Source organism: Ambystoma mexicanum, chromosome 2q, assembly GCF_040938575.1.
Source record: "Ambystoma mexicanum isolate Mex_15411 chromosome 2q, UKY_AmexF1_1, whole genome shotgun sequence".
NCBI lineage: Eukaryota > Metazoa > Chordata > Amphibia > Caudata > Ambystomatidae > Ambystoma > Ambystoma mexicanum.
Window position 1 is genome coordinate 190,856,952 of NC_090924.1, and position 25,547 is coordinate 190,882,498.

General features: G+C 44.8%; 1 long non-coding RNA gene across 1 annotated transcript in view; it reads right to left on the reverse strand.

Moving 5' to 3' along the window:
* Positions 1-503: 503 nt before the first annotated feature.
* LOC138569271 (uncharacterized) overlaps positions 504-25,547 on the reverse strand; it is a 42,803-nt gene continuing 17,759 nt past the window's right edge. The window contains exon 3 of the long non-coding RNA XR_011303196.1: positions 504-3,569. This is a non-coding gene — a long non-coding RNA (uncharacterized lncRNA). The remainder of the gene's footprint in view (positions 3,570-25,547) is intronic.

Consider the following 25,547-nt stretch of genomic DNA (forward strand, 5'->3'; position numbering starts at 1 on the left):
ATGCATTGAATTGTTCGTGGTGCTGTCCCTTAACACCCAGCTAGAGGCACCTTATATTCAGCCAGCTGTGCACGCCTATGAGTCTCAGGCAGCACACCCTCGTAGATGTAGCAGCTGCCACTCCTCGTTTGCAGGCGCAGTATCACACTCTGTTCGCATTAAAATCCAAACCAAAAAAGGGTTACACACATACATGCTAACACTGTCCCCGCGCCCGCTCTCTGTGCATGCGCAACCACACTTGCATTTCAGGATGCCTAACCAAAAGTTAAAAACGATAAGCTTTGTCAATGCTTGTTATAAATGGGACCGGAAGGCAAAGCATTTCGTTATTTTTGCATACTGCAAGACAACCAATACCACCGTCAAGTTATCAAGCTCCAACCGTTACCCACTCCAGGAGAGGCAGCATGTTAATAGTTCCATTCATTCACTCATGTGTCTTCATACCTAAAACAATAACATACTGTGCAATAAACCCAAGTAGCGGAATAATGACTGTATTGTTAATTAAAATCGTGCAATTTGTTTTATTTTCAATATATTCATTGGAAATGTGGTTGCATACCCAGTTGAGTCGAAACTAGTACTTGAAACGATCGTTTTCTGATGTACTTGTTCAAAGACTGGTGCATAAAACATAAACGTTAAAACCATATACTTTAATGCAGAATACTATGCATTTAATGGAGGAACGAACAGGAGACGAAAGTCTTGCATTGGGTTAGGAACATTCCAAGCAAATATTCATAATCGTGCATTTCCTATTTCAATCTCCAACAACCCAGTTCGAGTACAGCAGTCCTTTGAACTGGTTTCCTTTCAGAAAAGGGCTGCTTCCAGAGTAGGAGTAGCACAATGAAAAGCATTGAAATTCAGAGCTGAAAACTTGCATTTGACTTTCAAAGAAACCAGTAGTCATGCCTAAATCCAGATGTTCGACAAAGGGCTTACCTACCCCTTATATCACTATTACGTGAAGAGGGATTGAGAGGTATCTTGTTTAAAACACAGGGACACGTACATTCCATGGTTTGCATCCCAAGTGCCTAGTTGTTGCTGTTATCATTTGCTGTTGGAATCTGAGCCTGCTAGGTACTTACAAGACATACTGTAGGCAAACATTGCCATAAATGAATGCGCCTTCGTTTTGTTGACTTTTAAATGTACCTCCTCAACGATTAAATGAGTCCTTTCAAAACTTGGACATTAACTAATGCACGCAATGAATGTGTTCTCAAACAGCTGCATTTTAATATATTTCGATGCAGTGGGAAAGTGCAAAAATGTTTTTCAACTATTTTCTTTATCTGATTATTGTTCTATGTTACAGCGCGGTGCAAAAGGAGTTAGTCCACCCAGAGCGCCATTCTAATCACTGCAGAACACCATGATTTTAGCCGATTGTGCCAGTTTTTCCTGCGCCACGATGATTCAATGTCAATCCGTTGAAAGTCACCATCTCAGTGCTGGCTGCCATCTTTACGGTGGTGGCCGTCAATGTAGAATTCCGCTGCGCGCATGCACCCACATCAGAGATGGACATGGGAACCGCATGCGTGCTGTCAAAGGCACATAAACTTGTTAAAGTTTCTTTGACTAAACGCATGCAGTGAATGTATGTTCCAGCTGTGCCTTGTGCAGAGGCTTGTCAGAATTGGTGGAAAGAGCTTGACCATGCGGGCACGCTGACCGCGCAGCAGGTTCCTTCGTATTATGATCTTCAACCATCAGAATGTGTCCAACTGAGAATGACATTTTCTCAATATTTAGTGATGTCTTCGTTTAATTGGTGAGAGCAAACTGTTTTGGTGGTTGCAAGGAAGTCCGTTCTAACCTAATGAAGTGAAGCAGATTTGATGCATTGTCTGTAAATGTCCCTAATGAAACTCGGCCTACGGTTTGCACCTAAACATGGTTAATGTCTGAAAACCTGGGAAAGTATGTGTGCATGAGTGAGAAGGTGTACTCTAAAGCAAAAATTGTTGGCTACTAAAAAAGGAGGCATTAGATCCAATCCCAGAATGTCACCTTGAGTGTTCGGTAATCCTGAGAAAATTGTGGCATCTATCACTGTGAGAGTGCTTCTTTCTCTGCCACATTTTGTGGGACTTAAAATAAGCAAACCCAAGTTGTAAGTGCATTAAACATTTTCTTTTATATGTTCATTTAATCTAAAGTGATTCTCATTTAAGAATATTATTATTTCAAGACCAACATACAGTCCATCTCCTGTATATAGTTCAATAATGATAGTTGGGTAAACATAGGGTAGGTGGCAGGTCTTAGGCCCTTTTGCCTCTTGGACTTACACATGTTTTAAGTGATTTGTTCGGAAGTACTTTAATGTGGCGTTCATCCTCCGTTCCAGGGGCTGGAATGTGGATAACGGCCCTCCGCTCGGGCCGATAACGAGTGATCCGGGCCATTATCCCCCGTTCCAGGGGCTGGAACAGGGGATGATGGCTACTAGCACCTGAGTTGCCAAATCGGTAACCCGGGGTGCAAAGGGTTTTCCTTCTTACAATGGGATGTGCGCAGCATCCCGTTGTAGGAAGAAAAATCCTGTTCCAATATTGCTGCCATGGAAAGGGAAAACTGGGCCCTGTACAGAGCCCCTCTTTCCTTTCCATGGCCGCCAGCGGGGGCCGAGAGGAAGGAGCAGATGCAGCGAATGATAAGTAGGGGTTAGGGAGGGGAAAACAAATCGAGTTATGGAGGGTGGGGGGGGTAGATGGCCGTGGAGAGCTGGCCATTAGGCGACTTGGAACCGGGTCTTGTAGAGGCGGTTCAAGCCTGAGTTCCTAGCCATCTGATTGGCTGGCTCCTCCTGCCCCGGTTCTAATGGAGGATGGGTGGATGCAAGAATCTGGAATTCTTGCAGTCAGAAAAAATGTTGGAAAGAGAGAATGATGATGTATGCGTGAGAGAATTCTAGGGCGTTGGCATTCCAACCCAGGCAGTTGGAGATATGTACGAAGGTGGTGGGAGCCACTGGGTTCCTCTCTTAAGATCTTATGGATACGTGACATGAATGAATAGATGAACTGTGAAGTAATTTACCTGTTGTCCTTTTGTCTGGAAATGTTCTGCTGTTGGTCTTCAGGAGAATGTCCAAATTTGTTGAAGAAAATGCTTATTTTCCGACTTTTACTGATGTCAGAATGCATAGAATGAGGCAGATACTGGTATCTTTTGACTGCATTCTAAGCATTCTTACTGGCTGAGTGACTGTCAATAATGGAACCGATTTCTAATAAATAGAATCATAATTATTATTACGATTCTGATTAGAATTCTACTTCTAATTTGTATTGTTGGTAGTGGTCGAAATATGCCACAGATTAAAGCACTTATATTCTCATGTCGGTATTGGGCAGGTATGGGAATTGATAATATTATTTGAACTTACAAGCACATTTTTTAAGACTACAACACAGAAGATAATTTATCCGCAGTATTTGGTCATTTTTGATAGGTTGTTTTGTTTTACATTGTATTAATTTTCTTCTGCTGTCTTCTGAAGTCCCAGAGCCATCTTTTCTTCTGGTTGGCACAGACGGGAAGAACTGGGAAGAAAATGAAATTGCAATGTATTAGGAAACCTAGAAAACACAATAACAAATTTTGAGATCTGAAAATACTACCTGCACAATTTATTCATCCATTTTACTGTACAGTGATTGTCCTCACAACGCATACTCTACAGTGCCCATTAGATGATGAATTAGGACATAGAGTCTTGATCAATGTTCGTTGCACCGGTTCAATTAAATTGACCTTTTCACTTTGCTAAAGTTGGTGCAGTACGTGTTTTCATTAGGGCCTGAGTGAAGTGAGCAGGTGAGCGTGTGATGTGAGCAGCATGACTATAGCAAGTGTGGTGAGTGAGGATAGTGAGTGTGCTGAGTGAGGATAGTGAGTGTGGTGAGTGAGGATAGTATGTTAAGGGAGTAAGTGAGGTGAAAGATGTGAGTGATAGGTCATCTACATCTTTTTTCCAACTGTTTCCTTGTCCTTCCGCATCACATAAAACAGATGTACTTGGGAAGTGCCCGAAGTGCTAAGGCATATGAAGGCATAAGCAATAAATGAGAGTGCAAGGACATTTGATGGTACTTTACATAAAACGCTGACAGAATCTGCTAGTATACAAATGCAGTGCCCAGTAGCGTAATACAAAATGAGTCCCCCATCTGAGAACCCCACAGTGGGGTCTCCCTAAGATCCTTGCAGAGGTGCCTGCTGTCACAGACTCCAGGCAAGCCTGGCCCACCACGCCTGTGAAATGCTTATGATGATCATGCGGCCACAGGTGCATATCTCATGCTTCACTCGATGATTAGTGCACATGTTTTTATCAAACCTTACATCTTCGACCTAGAATAGAATCAGGAGGTGCAGCAACTGGCCTCTGATGCCCACATTTTCCAGCAACCACTGTGCGTGGCCAGTAACATTAATTATATGCATCCCATTGGGAAAGTCAGCTTTTGGTGAAAGGAGATCCGGCAGCTCCTGAGGGGGCCCTGTCATTGTAATGATTCAAGGTCATTGGCAGCAGCTGAATATTTTTAGTGGGAGACATTAGTATAATGTTATGGCCCAAGGCCTAAATCCAGTAGTGATGGCTTGACACGTCGTGATGCAATTGAGTCTTTCTGACAATGTACCCCTCAAGAGTACAAAAGGACAGCTTGAGGTGCAGACTGTCCGAAAATATTTGTACACCCTGGTACTCAGACAGCTGGCTGCAAGAAAAAGGTAACCAAGTATTAACACTTTGCTTAAACACTGTTATCTCAAAACAAGGTGTAGACTCGATAGTCACAAGCAAGAAAATCAGAATGGGACTGAATAGTTCCAAGCTAGATTGGTGAGTATCCTAAAACAAGAAAGGCAACAATTACCAGGAGGATATTAGAGTAAGAAAAAAGAAAGAACCAAACTGTATGTGCTTACCAATTGAGTGGTCGAGATAGTAACAGCAGAAGAATTTGAGGAATTAAGTGGTAGTCCTGGAAACACAATGTCCTGTTTCCTATTCCCGCCGGCACAAGGACGCCTAAAGAGTCTATTGATCCTTGCGCCATTGCACTAATGTCTTTTGATCCTTGCGCCGATGCGCGACAGTTCTTTCTGTTCCTTAAAGTTTTTGGGCGGGAAGAAGTGAAGAAGTAGCAATTATTGTAGATGACACAATCCAAATGACTTAGGTCTTGGCAAACAGGTAAGACGTGAAGAAGAAGACCAGGCAGTCCATGAATGTTCCGAGGTATGCAATAATCGGGTAAAATGTGAGGAATGAGGCGAATGCAGTCGTGGCCGTTCCAGGTCTAGCAATGAGCAGGTAAGACTTGTGGGATGAGGCGAATGCAGTCCGTGGCCGTTCCGGGTCTAGCAATGAGCAGGTAAAACTTGAGGGATGAGGCGAATGCAGTCTGTGGCCATTCCGGGTCTAGCAATGAGCAGGTAAGACTTGTGGGATGAGGCGAATGCAGTCCGTGGCCGTTCCGGGTCTAGCAATGAGCAGGTAAGACTTATGGGATGAGGCGAATGCCGTCCGTGGCCGTTCCGGGTCTAGCAATGAGCGGGTAAGACGAAGGCAATGACAAGAAGAAGGCAGGAAAGTCAAACAGAAAACCAGGGATTCAAGGAGCCAGAAGACAAGGTAACAAGATGCGTAGCTTAAGAAGTTATTACAAATTCAGAAGCACCGCCGTGCGTGGAGGCGGGGCTTAAATACTGGTCAGCTGACCGCACGCATAACGTGGCGTCGTAGGCCTGAAAGCCTACATGAATGCAAGGGGTGCCAGCGTCTCCAAGGCAACCCATAGCGTTTCCTGAAATGGAGTGAGTAAAAAGACTAACCATTATTCCGAGGAGGTAAAGTGCGTCCCGCTTTAGAGTGAAAACTGTTCACTCTATTGTGGATTCTGGAATGTTATCTTATGCAGGTCCACTTTATGATCGGACGAAGAGACATCCAATGGAACCCTGACAGTTTCCTCCCCCAAAGATGCATCCCCGGAGTGAGTGGCCAAGAACCTGGACACGAGGAGAGGGGCATGTATGTTCGACTCAGGTTCCCATGTACGCTCTTCCGGACCGTAACCTTCCCAATCAAAAAGGAAATGACGAATCCCACGTATCTTACTCATATCCAGGATAGCTTTAACTTCATACTCCTCCACCCCCTCGACCATCACAGGTGCAGGGCGAGAAGGGAGGCGGGTACCTGCAGGGCACGGCTTCAAAAGAGAAACATGAAAGACAGGATGTATCTTCCATTGGGAAGGCAACTCTAAACGAACCACCAATGGATTGAGTACTTCTTTAATAGGAAAGGGACCCACAAAACGAGGAATCAGACATCTGCGACCAGGCAAATGGAGGTTCTTAGAGGCTAACCAGACCAGCATTCCGGCTTGATAATCGGGAGCAGGGGTCCGGTGCTTATCAGCATAAAGCTTAGCTTGCCGTTGAGCGGCCTCCAAGTGGTCTGAGACCGTTTTCCTCAAAGAGATGAAGTCACAAATGCAACCCTGGGCTGCCGGATTGCTCGTAGTAGGAATCACATCCTCCGGAAACGACCTAGGATGTAGGCCGTACAGGGCAAAGAACGGAGTGATACCAGTAGACGAATGGACTGAATTATTGTACGCATATTCTGCTGCTCCCAATAGGTTTAACCATGACTCATGATGCTGAGCAACTAGACAGCGTAAGAATTGTTCCATGGTGGCATTCGCCCTTTCTGTTTGCCCGTCCGTTTCAGGATGATAGGCCGTGGAATACCGTGCATCTATCCCCAAAGCAGTGACTAGATGACTCCAAAAACGGAAGGTAAATTGTGAACCACGATCAGTAATGATGATCTCTGGTAGCCCAAAACGACTGAAAACTTTCTGCAAGAACAATTCCACTAGGACCAGAGCAGAGGGTATGCCCTGGCAGGGTACAAACAAGGCCATCTTAGAAAAATAATCAACAAACACCCATATGGTATCACATCCTCCGACAAGAGGTAATTCTACCACAAAGTCCATTGAGATCATTAGCCAAGGTTTCTTCGGAATGGGCATAGGATGAATCAATCCCATTGGCTTGGAAACCGTCCCTTTGCACTGAGCACAAATAGAGCAATTCCTAATGTAATCCGAAACATCTTTAGACATCGTAGGCCAGAACGCCCATCATTTTAAGAGTTCAAGAGTCTTGCGTTTCCCCGGATGTGCGGCCATTAAAGCATCATGACACCACTGGAGAGCCAAAACACGGGTTTCAGATGTAGGAAGGTATAACCGTCCTTGTACATATGGCATGGAATTGATGACTTCCATCTCATGGTCATGAATTTCAGGAGGACTAGTCGCCATCCAGGATTTAATCAAACCCTTCAAAGAAGAATCAACAGTACAAGAACAGATGACAAACGACGGCTGTAAAACCTTCCCTCCCTGGAGAGGTGTCTGTCCACCGTCATTCAATCAGCCTTAGAATGTAAACTGCCAGGACGGTAGGTGATCTGGAAGTTATATATCGAGAAGAATTCCTGCCAACGTGCATGGCGTGCGGTGGTACAATGTACAGATTTAAGAGCAAGGAGATTACGGTGGTCGGTGAAGACCTGTACCAGTGAAACAGTACCCAATAGATGGTGCCTCCACACCAAGAATGCATCATGTATTGCCAGTAGTTCACGCTCCGTGATAGTATAATTCATCTTGTACGGTAAGTTTTCTAGAATGATAGGCCACGGGATGTAGGAGACCAGTATCCTCACATCTCTGGGACAGAACAGCCCCCACAGCCAAATCAGATGCATCAGCTTCAACAACAAATGGAGGTTTTTGATCCGGATGCTGTAGCACAGGGACTGAAGTAAACGTGGACTTGAGAGTATCAAAAGCTTCTTGGGCTTGATCAGACCACACAAAGCGAGACTTGGAGCTGGTTAGTGCAGTCAAGGGAGCTGCTATAACAGAAAAGGAGTGTACAAACCGCCTGGAGAAATTTGCAAACCCCAAAAAAGACTGCAGGGACTTTACATTATTCAGGTCAGGCCAGTCCAAGATCGCTTTGACCTTAATGTTGCTCATCTTAACACCCTCACTGGTGATATTGTATCCTAAGAATTCAACCTGATCAGCATGAAAGACACACTTCTCCGGTTTGGCATAGAGACTGTTTTCACGCAGTCTCTGTAAAACAGTGGAGACGTGTTGGACATCTTCCTTGTAAGTAGAGGAATAAATGAGAATATCATCAAGATAGACAACCATGAACTGGTCCAGTAAATCCTTCAACACATCATTGATGAAATACTGGAATGTAGCTGGGGCATTACATAGACCGAATGGCATAACCAAGTATTCAAAAAGACCGTATTTTGTCTTGAAGGCTATTTTACATTCGTCGCCTTCTCTGATCCTCACCAGATTATAGGCTCCCCTTAAATCAAGTTTGGTAAAGAACTTGGAAGAACCCAGTTGATCCAACAGGACTGATATCAGTGGAATAGGATACTGATTACGGATTGTGATTGCGTTCAGTTCTCTGTAATCGATACAGGGGCATAGGTCTCCCTCTTTCTTGGGAACGAAGAAAAGAGGTGATGCTGCTGGAGACCTAGAGGGACGGATGAATCCCGTCCTGAGTGCTTGATATGATATGATATTTTATTTCTATCGCGCTCATACACAGGTGTTTCAGAGCGCGACAAGGCAAGGGAAAGGGAACAGGGGAGAACAAAAACAACGATCTTACTAGGCCCAGTGACATTGAGAACGTGCAAGTGCAGGGTGGAGGGAGAAGGGGGAGAAGTGCATGGGAGGGGGAACATAAGGAGAGTGCGGAGCGAGAAGGAAAAAACTAAAATAATACTAAAATAATAAATAAAAGGCAACAAACAATGGGAGTGCAGCCAGCAAGTGGCAAGTGCTGGGTTTATGGCAGCAGGCCGTGTAGGTCTGAAAGTGCAGGAAGAGAAGGGGAGGGCTGTATGGGTACAGATACAGATCCCAGTGCGTGAGGGTGGCAAGATGAGCAGGTACTTGGGCCAAGAGGACAGAGGGTGGCCTGGTGCATGGTGCCGAGGGAGAGTGGAATCAACAGGGGAGAGGGAAGGAGAAGGCAGAAGCAAAGAGGAAGGTTTTGAAGTGCTTCCGGAACCGGAGATGGTTCTCCTCAAGTTTTAGAGTGGCAGGGAGGCTGTTCCAGGGGGAGGCCCCAGCCGAAGACAGAGATCTACCCCCAGCTCGTTTCTTTGAGAAACGACTGACCCTGAGGGAGTTAGAGGTAGAGGAGCAGAGTGCTCGAGATGGGAGGTATTTGCGGAGGGATAGCTGAAGGTATGTTGGACCCAGGCCCCAGAAAGCCTTGTGGACAATGCAGAGGGTTTTGAATTTAATCCTTGCATCCATTGGGAACCAATGGAGAGATTTCAGAGCTAGAGAGATACGATCACAGGGCTTCAGGCCAAGGACAAGTCTCGCAATCCTGTTCTGGATAAGTTGTAAAGGGCGGAGAGTAGAGGCAGGTAGATTAAGAAAGAGGATGTTGCAATAGTCCAATTTAGAGAGAACCAGAGCTTGGGAGACAGTGAGCTTCTGGGGGAATGAGAGGAAAGGAAGAATACCTCTGAGGAGGTGCAGTAGGAGGTTTGACTTTTTTGATACATCAGCGATGTGGGCGGAGAAGGAGAGTGTGGAATCAAAGGTGACACCAAGGTTCTTGGCCTCGCAGGTGGGGATAGGAGGAGGGCCAAGGGAGGCTGGCCAGAGAGTGAGGGGAAAGGAAGGTGATGGTGTGCCAATGAGGAGGATCTCTGTCTTGCTGGCATTAAGACAAAGATCGTTGGCGGCACACCAATCTTGGATGGCAGTTAGGCAATCAGTGATGAGAGAGGTGGAGGAAGTGGCCGAGGGCAGCCTGAAAATGTGTTGAGTGTTGTCTGCGTAGCACTGGAAGTTTGAGCAGAAAATGGCAATACTGCGGGCGAGAGTTGCCAGGTATTGGTTGAAAAGCCAGGGCGAGAAGTTAGACCCCTGGGGAACACCACAGGTGGAGAGGAAGACAGATGATAGGAAGAACCCAAGTTGGACCTGGGAGGGTCGATCAGAGAGGAAAGAGGTCAGCCAGGCCAGGGCCTGATCGGTGATGCCCAAGTTATCCCGGAGACGGTTGAGCAGGATGGTACGGTTGACCATGTCGAAGGCAGAGGAGAGATCAAGTAGGATGAGAACAGAGGGAATGCTAGAGTCAAGGTTGGAAAGCAGATCTTCACGGATGTTCAGGAGCGCAGTTTCCGTGCTTCTGCCAGATCTGAAGCCAGACTGATGGTCATGGAGACAGCCAACAGAATCAGAATGAAGGTTTAGCTGAGAGATGGCCAGCTTTTCAAGGAGTTTGCCTAAGAAGGGGGTAATGGAAATTGGCTGATAGTTGGCTGGACAAGAGGGATCCGCTGTGGGTTTCTTGAGGAGAGGATGCACAAGGGAGTGCTTAAGAGGGGAGGGGAAGGATCCTGAGGCAAAGGAGTGGTTGCAGAAGTCGGCAAGGGCCGGAGCGAGGGTATCAATGTGATCCTTGAGAGTTTTAGAGGAACAGGGATGAACCTGTTTTGATGAGGCTTTCATAGATCGGACTTGTCTAGCGACCTCATCAGGGGAGAAGAGAGGAAAGGAAGAGAAGGAGGATGGGGGTGGCAGGAGGAGGGTCAGTGAGTACCGACGGAGAGGGGAGAGGAGAGGGGGTGGAGGAGAGTGTGGACAGGATGTCCTGAGTTTTTGAGATAAAGTGTGAGGCCAGGGAATTGCAAAGAGCCTGAGAGGCAAGGGGAGGGGTAGAGCCTGCAGCAGGGTTGGCCAGCTCCTTGCAAATTTTAAAGAGTTCAGCCGAGCTGTTAGATGCCGCAGAGACACGGACTTGAATGTGGACTCTCTTCTTGGTACGGACAGAGAGACGGTATTGCCTTTGGACAAGGCGACAGGCCAGTTTGTCAGAGGATGAGCAGGAATCTCTCCATTTTCTCGCCGCTCTACACCTACGTTTAAGTGTAGCTAGGTCAGAGTCATACCAGGAATTGCACTTGGCTTTGGACTTCAGGCGGATCCTCATGACAGGGGCAAGAACATCAAAAGTATCAGAAATAGAAGAATAGAGAGAAGACAGGGCTGTGTCAGGGTGTGAGTCAGCCAGAGGAAGAGGGGGTGGGGAGAAGGTGGAAGCAAAAGCCTCGACTGACACACGCTTCATGGGCCTGATGTCCAGGAAGGTAGGTGGCAATGTTGGGGTAGGGTTGGCTTGGGGCGAGAGAGAGATGAGAGGAGAGGAGGTAGTGGTCACTCCAGGAGAGGGGAGTGGAGAGAGGGATAGATAGGGGGAGGCTAGAGGAGATCAAGACATCAAGTGTGTGCCCTTCAGATTGCGTTGGGCCAGAGGGGAGGATAGAGAGGGAGAGGGAATCACAGAGGTCGCGAAAGAGCAATGTTGAGGGACAGGGAGAATCAAGGTGAATGTTGAGGTCACCAAGGAGGAGGAGTTGAGTGGTTGAGGCCAGGAGAGAGGAGGAGAGGTTAGCCCACTCAGAGAGAAACGAGGTGATTTGACCAGGGGGCCAGTAAAGAGTGGCAACAGTAAGAGAGTGGCTAGGAGAGATTGAGAGCCTGCAGACGAGGCATTCGAAAGAGGAGTAGATCTGAGAGGGAATTATAGTGGCAGGAATCCACTCAAGAAAGATCAAGGCTACACCCCTCCAGGGTGAGTGGATCTGGGTGCGGGGAGGATCTTGTAGCCATCAGGGAGGAGAGTGTCAAAGCTTGTGACAGAGCTGGCCGTGAACCATGTCTCTGTAAGACCAAGAACGTCAAGGTCAAGTTCTTCAAGGAGGTGGCAGATGTCAGAGGAGTGTTTGACAGCAGAGCGAGAGTTGAGAGTGGCAAGATGAAGAAGGTTGCCAGCCTTAAAGACCTTCCGGGGAGGGGTACAAATCAGGGGTACGCCCTGCGGAGTTGTGGAGGTAGCCAGAAGATGGGCAGAGGAGGGAAGAGTGGGCAAGGTAGCCAAGGAGTGAGAAGAGGGGACAGCCGGAGAAGAAAGGAAGTTTATGAGGCGAGGGAAACGCCTATCGAAGAGGAGGAGATTTGCCTGGGGACCTTGGACCATGACAGTGCCATTTAGGTAGACGATAAGGATGACTCTGGAGGAGTCAAAAGAAGCCATGAGGATTTCCCAGCGAGTGCCACCATTTATGGGAGAGGAGACAGGACAGAGCACAGAGATCATATGGGGGGTCCATAGATCAGGCGAAGGAACAACAAAGAGGATGTCGGTGAGGGTCTGTCTGGAAGAGGCGCTGGTATAGGTACCAGCGATAGGGAGACCAGGGTTGGAGGCAAAGATATCCTTTTTAAACTTCTTCTTTCCAGACTTAACGAGAAGGTAAGGATAGTTGATAGAGAAGCAGTTGGAAAAGATGGGAGAAACAGACAGCGCCATGAGTATGAAGAGGGGAGGCAGGGGGAGCAGAAAGCAGGTGCAGCAGTATGGAACAGTCACTGGGCTAGCAGGATTACAATCAATGGGCAAAGGTAAATGCAGAATTACACCCAAGTTTGACTTTCTAGTTAAATGCGGAATTACACCCAAAATTGAATTTCAAGTTAGATGTAGAATTACACCAAAGTTTGACTTTCAAGTTAAATGCGGAATTACACCCAAGTTTGACTTTCAGGTTAAATGCAGAATTACACCAAAGTTTGACTTTCAAGTTAAATGCGGAATTACACCCAAGTTTGACTTTCAAGTTAAATTCAAGATACACCCAAGTTTGACTTTCAAGTTAAATGCAGAATTACACCAAAGTTTGACTTTCAGGTTAAATGCAGAATTACACCAAAGTTTGACTTTCAGGTTGAATGCAGAATTACACCCAAGTTTGACTTTCAAGTTAAATGCAAGATACACCCAAGTTTGACTTTCAAGTTAAATGCAGAATTACACCAAAGTTTGACTTTCAGGTTAAATGCAGAATTACACCAAAGTTTGACTTTCAAGTTAAATGCGGAATTACACCCAAGTTTGACTTTCAAGTTAAATGCAAGATACACCCAAGTTTGACTTTCAGGATAGGTGAAAGGTCCTGTAGTTAAGGAGACAAGTGGGAGTCAGATGGTAAGGGTGAGTACAGACACGACTACAATTTGAGAACATACAAGGAGAGCTGAAGGAGTACCAGCAGAGTAGGTAGTACAAATGAAGTCAGAAAGGAAGGACTTTACAACGGCAGAATGTGTTGTAAGCTTGATCTAAATATTCTTTTAGCATTACATCCTCCTTTTGCGTAAGTGAATAGATCCTTCCAGAAGGAATACGGGCCTCCGCCAGTAGTTCAATCGGGCAATCATAAGGACGATGCAGAGGTAGCTTTTCTGCCGCCTTTTTATCAAAAACGTCCCTAAAAGAATCGTATTCTTTAGGAAGGAGCTCTGTAGTGATCGCCCCAATCGTACCTGTTGTATCCAGGAGCAAGGAACTAGGATTTCCTGATTCCACCTTGGATACATGACAAAACCTCTGAAAACCAATGGTCCGAAGTAAATTCAACTGAACAAGATATCCAATCGATGGTAGGATTGTGTTTAGTTAACCATGGCAGACCTAGAATCAGCTTGAGTTGTGGAGCTGAAATAACATCAAAATGGATGATCTCTGAATGATTGGCACCTATGGATAACACAAGGTCAATGGTTTGTTCCGTCACCAAACCAGAAATCAGTGATGTGCCGTCCACTGCATTAACTAACTCTGGTGTTTTCTTGGAAATCAATGGTATGGAATGATCATGTACGAATTGTGCATCTACATAATTACCAGTTGCTCCTGAATCAAGCATGGGTTCAACAGACCAGGTTGTCTCTGATGTAGAAGACAAGGGTGGCTCTTTGTTCACCCTTTCGTTCTGCCTTGCGGGCATCAATCTGCAACACTAGGTCAACCAGTTCTGGGAAACCACTAGGCACCACCAGTACCGTTGTTAGAACATCCTTCAAACTCTCCGAAAGACCTTTATACAACAAGGCAGCTTTCTTTTCATCTGGCCAATCAGTTTCTGCAACTAGTTGGTTACATTTTGCCAGTTACTCCAAAAACGGTTTGTCTTTTTGTTGTAAAGAAAGCAATTCCAGGTCTGTTGCCTGTGATTTATATCTGGTATCGAAAACACGGGTCATAGCCGTAATCAGTGCTTCACAATCATACAGAAGCGGGCTACTCTGTTCCAGCAGGGGATTGGCCCATACTGCAGCAGTACCCCCAAGGTTAGACAAAACAAAAGCCGCCTTTGTAGCAGCATCCGGAATGGAGGCAGGCCTACAAGGGAAATGCAAACAGCACTGATTAATGAATGCTCGAAAGGTCTTAGGATCCCCTAAGAACCTTTCTGGAGGAGCCAGCAGAAACTGTGCTGCCATGTAGACAGGACTTGAATCAATTCTCGTTTGAGCCTTTCCTGAAACGGAATCTGCTCCAGGACTAGGTGCGCCGGCTCCTGACTGCAAGCCAGCATGTAACTCATTGATACGACGTTGAGTAGAATCATGTGCTGCTGTCATATCAGCTCTGAGGTCAGCCCCCACTTTGGATAAAGCCGCTAAATGGTCAGCGGCTTCTTCCATTTTTAAAGGCTTCTGAATATGTTAGGGCCCAAGGCCTAAATCCAGTAGTGATGGCTTGACACGTTGTGATGCAATTGAGTCTTTCTCACAATGTACCCCACAAGAGTACAAAAGGACAACTTGAGGTGCAGACTGTCGAAAATATTTGTACACCCTGGTACTCAGACAGCTGGCTGCAAGAAAAAGGTAACCAAGTATTAACACTTTGCTTAAACACTGTTATCTCAAAACAAGGTGCAGACTCAATACTCACAAGCAAGAAAATCAGAATGGGACTGAATAGTTCCAAGCTAGATTGGTGAGTATCCTAAAACAAGAAAGGCAACAATTACCAGGAGGATATTAGAGTAAGAAAAAAGAAAGAACCAAACTGCATGTGCTTACCAATTGAGTGGTCGAGATAATAACAGCAGAAGTATTTTGAGGAATGAAGTGGTAGTCCTGGAAACACGATGTCCTGTTTCCTATTCCCGCCGGCACAAGGACACCTAAAGAGTCTACTGATCCTTGCGCCGTTGCGCTAATGTCCTTTGATCCTTGCGCTGATGCGCGACAGTTCTTTCTGTTCCTTAAAGTCTTTGGGCGGGAAAAAGTGAAGACGTAGCAATTATTGTAGATGACACAATCCAAATGACTGAGGTCTTGGCAAACAGGTAAGATGTGAAGAAGAAGACCAGGCAGTCCGTGAATGTTCCGAGGTATGCAATAATCGGGTAAGACGTGAGGAATGAGGCGAATGCAGTCCGTGCCGTTTCGGGTCTAGCAATGAGCAGGTAAGACTTTTGGGATGAGGCGAATGCAGTTCGTGGCCGTTCCAGGTCTAGCAATGAGCAGGTAAGACTTGAGGGATGAGGCGAATGCAGTCCGTGGCCGTTCCGTGTCTAGCAATGAGCAGGTAAGACTTGTGTTTTGAGGCGAATGCAGTCCGTGGCCGTACCGGGTCTAGCAATGAGAAGGTAAGACTTGTGGGATGAGGCGAATGCCGTCCGTGGCCGTTCTGGGTCTAGCAATGAGCAGGTAAGACGAAGGCAATAACAAGAACAAGGCAGGAAAGTCACACAGAAAACCAGAGATTCAAGGAGCCAGAAGACAAGGCAACAAGATGCGTAGTTTAAGAAGTTATTACAAATTCAGAAGCGCAGCCGTGCGCAGAGGCAGGGCTTAAATACCGGTCAGCTGACAGCACGCAAAACGCGGCGTCGTAGGCCTGAAAGCCTACGTGAATGCAAGGGGCGCCAGCGTCTCCAAGGCAACCCAGAGCGTTTCCTGAAATGGAGCCAGTAAAAAGACGAACCATGATTCCGAGGAGATAAAGAGCGTCCCGCTTTAGAGTGAAAACTGTTCACTCTATTGTCAATTCTGAAATGTTTGTTCTTATGCAGGACCACTTTATGATCGGACGAAGAGACATCCAATGGAACCCTGACAGTATAGCGAGTAGTGTGAATGGGTTTTGGTGAGGGGGCCCCTCATTGTAAGGAACCTTTTAAAATAATCTGTTAAAATGGTGATTTCTATCACAATTGGTGAGCAAATTGGGTGAAAAGCCATACAATGTTCAATGGGTTGTCTAGGGCAAAACATGAAAAGATTCAGTAGATGCCATGTCACCAACAGTACATGTGAGCATTGGACAACATTTTGACACCTGGGCCCATAACAGATACTAGCATTGCCATAGTAAGTCACTTTAATGCAAATGTGCCCATGATGTGACAGCATTGCCACTGTAAATTATTTCATGAAGTTGCACATTTTTAATTTAATATATGCTAGCATTCCCAGTGTAAATCACTTTGATTTTTTTGCCACAATCTATGCCAGTATGGTGACTGCAAATCACCTTCATGAAGCTGCAGACACAATCTATGCCGCTATCATCACATTAAATCATATCCATGAAACTGTGTTCCCAATATATGCCAGTGTGTTCATTGTAAATCACTTTCATGAATCTGTGCCCACAATCTATGACTGTATGGTTGCTATGAATAACTTTCATGAAGTTGTGGCCACAACCTATGTCAGTAATGGTCACTGTAAATCACTTCCTAAAGACACAGGCACAATCTATGCCACAATTCCCACTGTAGCACTTCGGATGATGTTGCACAAACAAAATGAGCTAGCATTGTCTCTATAAATAACTCCATAATGCAGCCACCACCATCAAACACGTGTGCATCACTCTTGCACAGCACATATATCACAAAAACATACACACACGCACACACAGACATAGATCAAGCACACAATAAATCATGAGACCCTGCAAACATCTATTTTGGGGCACTCAGCATGGCCCCAAGAGGTTTTGTTTGCCTAATTTAAATACACCTCTCTAGCTCAGTGTGTAAAAATAAATGTTTATAAATAAAGCACTCTGACTCAGTTTATAAATAATTAAATCAATGAGAAAAGCTCTCTAATTTTCAGACAGGCGCAAAGATGTTGGGATAAATAGCACATTAGTTCTAGGCTGTTTTTCATAAAATCAAAGAACATTTTATGAACATAAATGACCAACAATTTTTATAATTAATAAATATGTCTGTGATAATGATTCAAGCATGAAACCCTTATGAGGGGGTAATGCTCACTAGGCTTGGCACTCATTTCATGTGTTACAACACTCACCCTAACAGCAAAATGTCTGAACAATTCTCATTTGGACAGCAAAATCTTTTGGGTGTGTTACTTGGCATGTCCTGCTTGAGCAAGGACATCTGCTCATTTCCCTAATTGGCTAAGTTTCAAATCTTGAAATTGACTACTTGCCTTTCCAGGAAAAATGTGCTCATTATGGTGTTTATATTCAGGAGACATGCAATGCATGCTGATGACAGCAAGCAAGACACTCCCATGCTGGGAAAGCTATCTATTCGTCTTCCTAATTTCATAAACCGTGAGAAAGCCCTGGAGTGAACACAAAACACTTGTCAGCAATATGTCATCATACAAATGATAAAATAATAAAAATGGCTTGGGCAAGCACCAGCGTGTAGCCTCTCCTTTCTTTAAAACTGTTCATGTCTAGTGTGTAGCAACACTTTCAGTTGAAGGGGACCTAGATCAGGGAAATGTAACAACCCTCTAGCAAACAAGACGGGCCTCATTATAAGTTGTGTGGAATGGGTTTAACGGCGCCGGTAATGGTGCCGGCGCCGTTAAACCCACTCCGCACTATTACGAGGTCCCCTCGCGGGACCCGCTCTGGACGTCTGGTTTTTCCAGACGTCCATAGCGGGTCCCGCGAGGGGACCAGGGAGCTAACAACGGGGCTGTTCGTAATGGGCCCGTTGTTAGCTCCCTCCCCATTCCCATTGAGCCCTATGAGGGCTCGAATGGGAATGGGGAAGGATCGGGCCCGGGTTCCCTGAAGGAGGAAATACCGGGCCCTGCACAGTCGGAATGGCCCGCTATTTCCCCATTCAGGGAACCCGGGCCATTAAGGGCATGGCTGCCTCCAAATTCGTAATGAGGCCCAATTCGTTTTTTTAGGTCCTGTTTACTGACATGCGTAACCTCAGTACAATGCTCCCACACACCACCATTCCACACCCATTCTCTGGGATAAGAAACAAGCTGTGCTGTATCAATAACTCCATTTATTTGAAATAGATCACTAAAAATGTCCAGGTGGCTCTTCACTTTTAACACTAGGGAAATACACCTGGAATATTACTAAGACAAGCAGAATAAATCACAACTGCAATAGAAAACAGTCTACCTGATTCTTTCTATCTATGGTCATATCACCAATGCAGTCCATTTGCAAAACTTATTCAACACAAACACACACTCTTCGAATCAATGTGCAGGCATTTATTCTGAATAAAACTGATTCACATTAGATGTAAAAAGACAAACTCGCAGCATGATTTTTAATCCAATTTCACTGAAATTGTTATAAAGCAAAAGGTAAATTCACTCTGAAATGTTGCACAATCATGACATTTGGAAACCAAAACAGTAAAGGAATCAACAAGTCACTCAGTTATTGGCCTCGGAAGTAGGCTTATGCCAAAGCACTCTGATTTCTGTTGTCACAAACAAACAGTATTTTATATTTCTCCCATAAACAGATGTTGGGCCGCCAAAACAGTCATAGCAACACCGCCAGTACCTGACTGATTTGCATATGGTTAGATCCCTTTTGCAATGGCGGTGACGGTCTAAAAAACTGTGGTGTGGCAGGTTGCGCAGAGCAGCGCCAGTGGTCCAGATGTATTCAAAACATTTCACCCATCACTTTAGTGGTTATAGAAACACCACAGCCATGTTTAGCGATATGATGCCGTAGAGCCACATGGACGTCATTGCGGGGAAAACAGAAAGCCCATATGGCTGTACAGCTGTAACATAGGTTTCTCACTGGGACACAGGTGTGCTCAGTGACATGTGACACGTTAAACATGAGGACTCCGTATTCTTGCCTGAGAACAGGATCAGAGGTTATGTGTGTACTGGTCACCAGACTGTGCCTCATTATGTATGATGGGGCAATCGTGGCAGCAGAGATTTGTCACATGAGTAGGCCAAGCATAATTGTACTGCCACAGCCTGGTGCTGCAAAGCCATGTCCTTCAAGGTTGCAGGATGTTGCATCAGGAAGCGTATTGTTAATGTAACTAAATACATGTATCTTTTTTTCTGTATGAGCCTCATGAGTAAAACCCTATAAAAACCACCGAAAATCTGTGCCTTGGACACATTTCCAAGATGGAGATATATTGCCTACTTCTATGTCTTTTTCTCCATAGCTGTATAGTGATATACCTCCCTATGTTGCTGCTGGAGTGTTTTTTTCATAGTGGATTGATTTGGTGGGTTTTCACAGTTGGTGCCATGACTCAAATTCATCATGCCGAGGTGAGATGTTCATCGGAGTAACAGACCACTCCCCTTCAACCACTGTGAATGTAAAAAGATAGGTAACAGGCCTAGCCGAAACATTTTGCGGTTTTGAGAGAGGACCACCTGTAAAGGTTGGTGTCTCTTCTAAAGATGCACAAAAAACATGTTGTATTTAATTCCATATGGCAGCAGGACAGACCCAGTAAAGGGAACATTAGAGACATTCATTTTGAAAGGGTTGGACATTTTATAGCACCATATTAATAGCAAAAGCATAATAGGTGTGGCAGTATAGACGGGAGCTGGGGACAGCGGCAGAATGAAGAGGGGAGCAGACAGCGGGTGAAGAAAGGACATTCTGAAAACTAGACTGAGAGGATCATACTGAAAATAAACTACGGGAAGTAAATGCCGGTTTTATGTCATGCATGTGCGCCTTAAATATCCCGTGGAGACAGCATTAGAGCAGCTCCACTCTGTGAATAAAAACAAGTTGTGTCTGAACTTTTGAAAATAAAAAAATAAAACAAATAAAAGTAGAGTCAAAATGGGAAAGGAGTCCTCAAAATACTGCATTATTTCAGAATGGGGTACTCCGGCACATTATATGTACACCTACTACCAGCCAAGTGCGTGCAAATGTTTCCAAATATGGATCTCCAAGACACAGGAGGATTTGCATGATCAATTCCCTGTGGGTGGTAGATTTTATTAAGCCAACCCGCTACATATATGATGATTACGCAACGGAAAAAAGGTGCAGTAAATTCTGTGCAATGGGAAATAATGTTAGACTTGTTTGAGGAAGCAACAAAATGGGTTGATGGGTAAAGAATGGGGGAGATGAAGGCTACACATATTAAATTGACAATTGATATGTAGAAATGAGGAAAAACACACGGTAATGGAAGTGAATAAGAGGCGGGAGCGTGCTCATGCACTCCTACCCAGATGGTTCCACTTACTTCACTATATCAACATCAGATGGGGACATGGTAGGGGACAAGGAAGAAAATGAGGAGGATATAATTGAAATGATCGGTGCAACAAATGAGAACCACACTGCAGCACCATCTTCCATAGCAGTAAAATGCTCCCACACCACAACCGCTCAGCGTGCAAAGTCCTAAACCCAGACTGAGGGCCCGATTCTGAGCACGGAAGAAAAGTGTTATTCCGTGATAAAACAACACATTTATTACTTGCTCTATATTCTCTATATAAATACAGGTGCATACTATGCAGCAAATAAGAAAAGTGTTGTTCCATAATGGAATGACACTTTTCTCACTTTGCATGAAGTTCAGAATCGGGCCCTCAGATAGGTTTGCAAACCCGGTCACAATCCCAAGCATGGCATGTGCCAGCCAACCAAGTGAGCCCATCCGCATCCAATATTAGTCCTTCACATGCTTGCGCTTTTTGGGTATTGTGCAGTAGGCACTGTGACGAATTTGGTCAATATATCCCTTCTCCCAAGACGAGAGCCACCCCAGTGAGGCTAGGGAGGTGAGCCCACTCTGCAAGACCCTCAAGGGGTCTGGGCAAGTGGGACCTCACTGGGAGTGACTCCACTTTCTGGGACAAGGACTGCCAGTCCGATGAGGCCTTCCCCGACTGGACTACATTGTCTACCTATATGGGACTTGAGAAAACTATTTGTTCTCATGTTTTGACTACAACTACCAGTGATCCTCCTTCCTCCCGTTGGCTTCAGGTAATGCTGGACTTCATCGAAACACCACCATCAAGGAAGGAGGACACACTCCTTTCGATGATAATGATGTACTTAAACACAAGAAGGAATGCAAATGGAGGGACTCCTATGGAGGGAGGAGAGTCCTAGCTACGCAGGGGTGATACTGTGTTCAGATGACGTTCTGGAGGGGTGGAGCAACAATGAGCCACGGAGCCAGCAGCAGTGTGGAGAAAGCGAGACCTGCAAGCTGGAGGCTGAGAGGCCAGCCATTGGACCGAGCAAGTTGCTCTAGTCAGGAGACGGACAACGATGGAAAGAGAACCGTCTTATCTGGTGGTGAGACCACTAGAAAACTATGTGGGCCTGGCGCCCAGCAACTGATGACGACCCCAGGGAGAGAAACAGACCCTGGATCCCCGAGTTCCACATGGCAAGTGCATTTCCCGAAGAGACGAGAACTAAGAGGAAAGTGGATGCTCCCAAAGTGAGGATGCCGTGGGGGACTGCTAACTTCGGCTTGCAAGAATGCCGTACGCGACGACACAAGAAAAATGAGTACAAGAGCCTAGGGGAATGGAACAGGAACCCGGCCCAGGTAAAACTGAGTGAAAGAGATATGAACATTATAAATCAAGGTGGGGGAAGCTGCCACCAGTACAGAAATCTGAGAGAATCTAACGGGCAAACCCCCTATGTAAAAAGCAGTGAAAGGAATATGCGTGTTTTATATCAAGGCTGGGAAAGCCGACAAAGAGTAAACCGGAGTGAAAGATATATGAACAATATATATCAAGGTTGGGGAAGCTGCCAACTGAACGAGAACCTGCAGTGCCCAAGAGGGTAGATGCCCTATGGTTATTAATCGGACTGAGAACCAATATACCTACCAAAGAGCAACAGAACTTAGGGGAGTCCCAGTACCAAGAAGGTGGCATACAGAGAAGTGTGTAAAAAAGGATCCTGGAGGCATTTGACCTCTGGTAAACTCTGAGAAAAAGTACAGTAAGAAGATGTTTTCTATTCAAGGGAGCATGAGGAAACAACACAAAGGATATTTGTATCTTTAACTAAAACCCTGAAGGATAGTGAATTGTAACAACATATTTCCAAGGAATTTTGAGGCTGAGAATAAGTCATCCACAAGTCAGGCCACACAGCAGACCCATGCCTAGGTGGTTGTGCAGCCCCACGTTTCGCTTTTAGGTAGATTTTCTAAAGTGGTATGGACAGTTAGTTACTTAGGATTTCGGACTCCAGACCATTTGATTTGTACTTTGATGAGCACCCTTAGTTTTTTTATTTTTAGAAGGCAGGGAACTGCCATCTTAGCTATATGTTCAGTTAGGCATTGTGCTTATTTTTAAATGGACTACGACCCACTGTAGTCAAACTCTTTCTTCTGGTTCGCCAAAGCACACAACTAAAAGCTCTGCTGCAGCAGATATCAGGGGTTGGTGCAGATTGTGCAGGTAATTTGGTAACAGAATATTCCCATGAATTCCTGGGGGTTTAAGAGATTTGTGCAAAGACTTTCAAATATTAGAGAGGAGCACAAAAGGTTTATCTCAGGACTGTTATTCATTGTTATAACCATTCTTGTTCACACATGAATCAAACCATGAGGGTTATAGTGCTCAATAAGGTGCAACAGCATTTAACTCAAGAGAGATGTTACCGAGGAGCCAAGAACTGGTGTACAATTGGTATAAGAAAGGCAACATGTCATAGGGAGGATTCATGTGGTATGTGCCAGAAAAACATAATGGGCACAAATAAATAATTTCAGACCGAAAAAGATGGATCCCCAGCGATCTACCTTGGTCATTTAATTCTGGGATTTAAAAACAAGCGGAAATGGCACAATAGTCTATGGCAACAACCGTTGTTCAAGGTTTGATGCTGTATCTACAGCAACATCTGAATACTATGTCTGCGGGGTGGCAAACAAAGCCCTACACAGAAACTAGTGGATGTAGCAAATCACTGTGTTTCTTGCTACAAACAAAAGTGAGAAGTGATTGAATCCAAATGACTGACTCTTCAGTTCAGCCTGAGCACAAATGTGAATGCAAATGTGAGTGGCTAGATGTAGGTTATATCATGGATAGCCACAATAATCCAACCACAATGGAAGAAGTGTCAAGGTTTTATTTTTCAATTCTTCGATATATGCATCAGAAACCTTGCTTGTGATCACAATAAGAGAGTCCCCACTAACCGCGACCTCCTAAAGTGATTCCTCAACCATAGGCCAGGCTTCCATCTTCCAGATGTTCCATCTTTAAATACACTCCCTACTGCCTTTTGTCATTCTAAAAGGAGTCCCAAAGGCCATGGCTTTTTCTAGCTATCTAACTATCTAATTATGGGACTTCCCAAGGTTACCTTGTCTTCCCCTATACATGGCCAAAAGTGGAACACAAATAGTCAAGTATCTTATTTACCGGTGCGCCCCTATACCACATGCAGATCTCTCATCAGCATTTGATAAAATGTCATGAAAAGAAAATGGAAACATTTGAAATATTAAAATTGATTGCAAGCTCTAGAAATTGATTTCTCTTATGTACATGTCTACCACCTCTAACAGTGGTAACATTTTCTTGGAAAAAGGAAAGCACCATCATAAAACAACTAGAAAGGTGGATCAACATCAGTCAGGCACAAGAACTTCCAGTTTGGGCTAATTACACATTTTGGCCAAATCGGTACTTGTAACAGTTCAAATCTTTTAGGTTGCAAATCTCAGTCTGCTTGTGCTCCTCCTTGTAAGCTAACTGTTTACAATCACAGACTATATGTTTGGAATTGTCCTTCACACTTCTTTCTTGTCTCGTTGTCTCATTGGTTCACTGTCTCTGGTCTTCTTTTTCTCCGACTCAATTCTGGGAGTTCCCTCTTCTATGGTAATTGGGCCCTACATTTACTGGCATGTTAGGCCTTGTCATGAGTGGAAAATTGGATACAGCACTAATAAGCCACCTATAGTTTGAGTGGGTCCAGTGGTTTTGAGTCTTTTCTATTATGACATCCCTATTTTAGTGTCCTCCAATGTCCTACCCTCACTTTCCTTCTTGATAGGTTACCTCATCTAAATGCCTCATGGAATCATTCTCGCACCTCCTTTCCTGCCTGCGACGCAATTTTTACATTTTTTCCATAATGTGTGGTTAGAGCTTGCTTAGGTTGGGGCTGTTTTTAATGATCTACTTTTAATACTATGGACATTTGACACTTACATTTCTAACTTCTTGACTCTGGATTTTCCATCCTAAACACATACTTCTCAGGTGTCTCAACCGCCAGAACCGTGTTTCCCGGTGAGCCTTTTTAGGCCTGTTCAGGCCTGGTACAGCATTCTCAATTTTGTTTTATATTTGCTTTTGGCTTTCAGTTCAGAAACTAAATACCTTGGTCACAATTAGCTCTGTCAGTAGGTTCACATTTGAGGGTTTGGTTTACCCAGCACGACTCTGTTGATTTATTTTTCTCCCTCTTGTCCCTCATGTTTAAAAATTATGACTTACTCAATGGACTTCCTTGTATATCTTAATCGGAGACAGGTATGTACCTCTCTTAGAAGCCTGCATGAACTTAGGCATGCCAAATCTATCATTGACCTACTTCTACCCCATTGGCTGTTTTACCTCCACCACTGCTTTCCCCTCTAGAGCCTCTGAGTTCTCCCCAATCAACTTGGATTAATGCTGGGTGTGTGGTGAGCAATTCTACCACAATCGCCATATACTCAATGTTATTTTCATTAAAGAGGCCTAGTCTTCTATTTTTCAACTACTAGTCCAACAGAATGTGTCCGTCAAATCAGTCAATCAGAGTTCTCACCGGGGTGGTTGTATTACTCTCATGTTCAAATCCTGCCTGGCCCTAACTCTTATTCAGCCAAACTCTTGGACATTATCTGCAGCCACAGACTCTTATTTCCAACTACTTCTGCATCACATTGCTTAGGATAATACCTGGCCTTGATCTCTGTTAGGGGACTAAAACAGTTACTATGTCTGTTTCTTTTACTAATAATTTTGATTGTTTTTCTTTGTTTTCACCTTATTAGATATGTGGTTAGATGTCTCCCTACCTCTGTCTTTCATTTCCATGCATTATAAATTATATATTAAAAAGCTCTACTGGCGTTCTTCTGTTTGCTCTGTCTAGGCTTGAAACAACCTCTGTGACAATTATCTACACCAGTGCATAGAAACACGCTTCTCTCTGCTCTCACCCCCCCCCCAACAAGTACTCCAATCTCTGTTTTTTCCGATCTCTTTGAATTTTGCAGTGGGAGTATCATAGGA